This window comes from Elephantulus edwardii, unplaced genomic scaffold (genome assembly GCF_000299155.1).
Source record: "Elephantulus edwardii isolate Elephantulus edwardi_28Jun2011 unplaced genomic scaffold, EleEdw1.0 scaffold00153, whole genome shotgun sequence".
In the NCBI taxonomy this organism is placed as follows: Eukaryota; Metazoa; Chordata; class Mammalia; order Macroscelidea; family Macroscelididae; genus Elephantulus; species Elephantulus edwardii.
This window is the reverse complement of record NW_006399903.1, coordinates 690463-695290: the sequence shown is the minus strand read 5'-3', so window position 1 is coordinate 695290 and position 4828 is coordinate 690463.

The following is a 4828-nucleotide window of genomic DNA, read 5'->3' as shown; positions in this document are numbered from 1 at the left end:
TTCATCTCTTTCAAAAGTAAAAGAAAGACTCCCTCCCTGGTACACAATCCCCCTGCACCCTTCCCACCACCCCAAGTACATTCCACTATGCAACCTTAATTGTGGACTCTTGTGATAACCATAATACCCTATCATACCCTCATTTTCACTTAATAATTTATAATTAATGCCAGTTTGGTCTCTTTAGATTGGTAATCAATAGTATCAATAAATAGCCTAGTATAATTTCAACTTTTAAATTTATCTTCATTTATAATTTTATACAACATCCAAAGCAGAAAAATGAAATTATTTAGCATTCTTTACACACGTTGTTTGGCTTCCTTTCTCCCTCATTTGATCACATCTTGGTTTTCTTTCCTGCCAGTGTTTGTCAGCCAGCTCTTTCCACACCTTTCCTGCCAGCCATGTAGACAACAAGTCATCTTTCCCGAAAGGAGTCTGGATGTGCTGATATATTGGCTCCTACAAACTACACCCTGGCTTACAATTGCACATAGGCTTCTTAGGTTCTCAGAAGCGCCTGAAAAGAGCTGGATAGTTGCCTCACACACTAACGGAAAACAGAATGCTATAGATGAAGGCACTGGGCCGATTTTGAAATTCTTGGTTTGAGCTAAGAATTAGGAGGCTACATCGACCTTTTTGACATGAGTTTTCAAGAAAGAGGATGGAATGTAATCATACTATAGGTAACTGAATAAACATAACTTATATGTTTTTGTACGGTAATTTTTTTTCTCCTTAATACTATTAAGAAGGAGTCCTATTAGTGTAGTGTCAACACAATAGGCCAAAATGTTTGCAATTGGAATCCGTCACTCATTTTGTTGGAGAAAGACAGACACTCTCCTCCTGTTAGGTTTTACAGTCTTGGAAATATAATGGAAGATTGCTGTGAGTCAGAAACAAATGGATTCTGGAGAGCGGAGTTTTCTGTGGGTATTTTTTTTTTATTTGTTTTGATTTGGGTCAGAAGATACACATTGCTTAACAGAAGAATGAAAGCCAAAATATATTTTACCCCTCAACTTTTAATAACTATAATTTAACCTAACAGGATATAGAATAAAGAATTGTGAACAAGTTACTAAGAGATTCCTCTTTAGAGAAGAGCATAAAAGTGTATTGAGTGGGTTTTTTGTAGTGTGACATCTCAGTTTCTCACTCATGGGTCTTTATTGATTTTGATCACTGGCCTTATACCAAATTTTCTACATTTACATACGGCTGGGAAGTCTTGTAAATGTTGTTGGAGAATCTACTTTTACATATTCAGTTCAAAGGAACATAAAATTATGATACTAAATTTTTAATGGGAGAAAGCCTTCTGTAGCTATAAAATGACAGGTGTTCTATGCAAGTGGATTGGAAAGGATTCTTCAAACATAAATTTGGTTTCATAAATGTTGTTTGGACCGATCTCAAGATAAAATGTGCGACTGCATGAATGTGAAAAGCTAAGGGGGAAAAATGGAGTAAAGAATTTGAATGAACATTGCAACAATTTGACTTAAATGCAGTTGAAAAGGAAATGAAAAGCAATTTGTAAATGTTTATGTCTATCTTTCACCTGTGATGAAATATCTGGGTATATAGAAATATTTGGCTAGTTGAATGTTGCAGTTTTTACTGAAGTGACTAAAGTCATGAACAGATAACCAAGTGTGAAGTCAATCCTAACTCATTGCCAATTCTGTTTTAATTTTTAATGGCTGATTTTTCCAAATATTTATTATTAGACCTTTATTTTTCAGACATCTGTGGGTAAATGTGAACTGCTAGGCTTTAGGTTAGTAGGCAAGCATTTAACCATTTGAACCACCAAGCACTGGAACCATAAAAGAATCATACACTCTTTTAGGGGATGGAGGTAAGAGCATCATTCAAACCTTAACTAATCAATGAAAATACTTGAGAAATTTCTTATAAATCCTAAAATGGAGTTGGAACTGAGTTCAAGTTCTGTGACTACTAGCTTAAAACCCCCTTTACATTCTTCTTTATTTAATTGTAATTGACACTGTTTATGAATGTTGTTGTTATGTGCCATTGAGTAGCTTGCAACTCATAGGGGCCCTATGTACAACAGGTCTGAACACTGCTCTACCCTGAGCCAACCTTATTGTCTCTGACACAACCATGCTCATTACCCCAGTAACTGAGTCACTCCACCTCATAGAGTGTCTTCCCCTCCTGCATTGTCCCTCCACCCTCCCAAGCATTATGTCCCTGTCTAAGGACTGGTCCCTCCTTGAAACGTGCCCCAAGTTTATCAGATTTAGCTTCAGAACCCTTGCCTTCAAGGACCAGCTTGGTTTCACCCTCTCCAATATAAATCAGTTTGTTCACTTAGCAGTCCTTGGTATATTCAATATTCTTCTCCAGTACCACAGCTCAAAGGCATCAATTCCTTTCTTTCATTCTTAGTCATTGTCCAGCTTTCTGATGCATAACAAGCAATTCTGATAAAAACAGACTAGAATAGTGACCGAAGAGTGACTCTGAGTATCTTAGTCTGCAGACTAATACCATTGATTTTCAATACTCTGGAAAGGTTCCAGACAGCGGAATTTCACAATGCAATTAATCTTTTGATTTCTTGACTGCTGTTACCAAGAACATTGATTTTAGAGTCAAGCAAACTGAAGCTTTTAACATTCTCATTCTCTTCACTGTCTATCATGATGCTGTCAATTGGCCCAGTGGTGAGAATCTTTGGGTTGGTTTTTTTGTGTTTTGGTTTTTTTGTTTTTTGTTTGTTTTTATGTTGAATTTCAATTCATATTGGAGGTTGCAGTCCTTGACCTCCTGCAGCAAGTGCTTCAGGTCCTCTTCCATTTCAGCAAGCAGGATTGTGTCATCTCTATAACATATCTCTATAACATAGGTTGTTGATGAGTCTTCCTCCAATCCTGATGCCACATTCCTTCTCATAGAGCCCAGACTCCTAGATGATTTTTTTCCCACATATAGAGTGTAAAATATTTTAGTCATTAATAATACCATTTGTTGTTCAACTCAACTCATACCCATCAAATTGGAACTTATAGCTGATTCTCCAGCAGATATTCAGGGGCTGTAAAACATACTAGAGGAGACTGCCCATCTATCTCTCTGGTGGATTTCAACTGTCAATAGGTATCAACTTTGAGCAAGCAACAAACACAATTTCCTACAAACTACATTCTGACTCATAGCAATCCTGTGTATGACATAATTAAATGCTTTCTAATCTTGGACTAATTTTATCACAATTACTATAATTTAGTCTATTGTTATAGTCACTCTATCAATCCATTTAATAGAGGAACTTCCTCTTTTTTGCTAACACTGTATGGAGTATGACACCATTCTTTGGTAAAATGCCCTTCTGATAATATTTCCAAAGCATGTAAGAAAAAGTCTCAACCTCTTTCCTTCTAAGGAGCATTCTGACTATAGATACACTATTCTGTGTTTTGAGAGTCCATGGGATTCAGTATTCTTTAGAAACATGGAGGCAATCTTTTTATTGCTGAAGAGTAACTCTGAGTATCTAAGGTAAAAGGTGAGTCAAATCTCTAAGGAATCGAATCATAGGCAGGATCAGAAATGTGGAGGAGGGTGGCAGAGGCTTGGTCAGGTTTATATGAGTCTAATCAATTCAGTTATGCCGAAACTAGAAGAGACATCTTTGTTTATGAAGTTCACCTTGAGTTAGTCAAGAGAATTCTCGTAACAGAGGAACATGAACTGAAAATGATGTCTTAGAAAATTCAAGTTTTCTAGTAAAATAAAACCAGTGAATCATATATAAATACACACAGAGAGAACTTTATTTAAAAGACGTAACTCATTTAGCTATAAAGGCTGACAAATCCCTGTTCTCTGTGTCAGCTGAAGATCTTTGCCGGTCAAGTGTTTTCAACGGTTGACAAGCCTCAAGTGTCCAGGACAAATGCCAGGATGGAGACATCATGAAGTTGTAAGGTCAAGTCTGTGCAGTATCTGCAGGGCAGGGGATAGACTAGAAATTTTTGTAAGATGGTATTAGGAATCAGAGGCCAGGTGATAAAAGAAAGAAAGGTTAAAAAACAAACAAACAAAAAAAAAAAACAACCTAACACTGTCACAACATCCACTTACATACTGGAAATAGACCACATTAGCAGAGATGATTCCCTTTTCAACTGATTGGCCATTTACACCAGCTTATGTAATAGAAGGTGATAACTCATTGCTGTTCCTCCAGTGAGTTTTCAGAAACTGTATATCATCTGAAAGGCAACTGCCCATATTTCTGCCCTACAGTATCAGGAGGAATTGAACCATCTACTTTAGAGTTGGTATAACAAGTCTTTACCCACTAGGCTACTAGAGTTCCCTATCACTGGTAACTGATATATCCAAGTTGAACTCATAACACTCATTTTCTCTTTTAATAATTATTTATCCATCACCTTTTTGATAAACAAAGGAACCTCAATAGCATAATAGAATTAGTGTTGGTCTGCTAAGCAAAAGCTCAGTAATTGGAACCACAAACTTCTTCACAGAAGGATAAGACAGACTGAACCTTTTCAGTTTTACCTGATTCTGAATCAGCTTCACAACAGTGAGTAGTTTATACAGTCAGCATTGAACTGGGGTTATAGGCGTGAACAGAAGAGTCAACTGTTTGATGCATTGAACTTTTTACTAACAAAGAGATGGGTGTTTAAGGGAGCTTATGTCAACAGAGTATGTAACTATATTTGAGAACATAAATTACATGCAGAGTATGGCCTAATTAAGATGCACCTGATTCAAGCCATGGTCTTTTCAGTTATTTGCTATGCATCTGAGA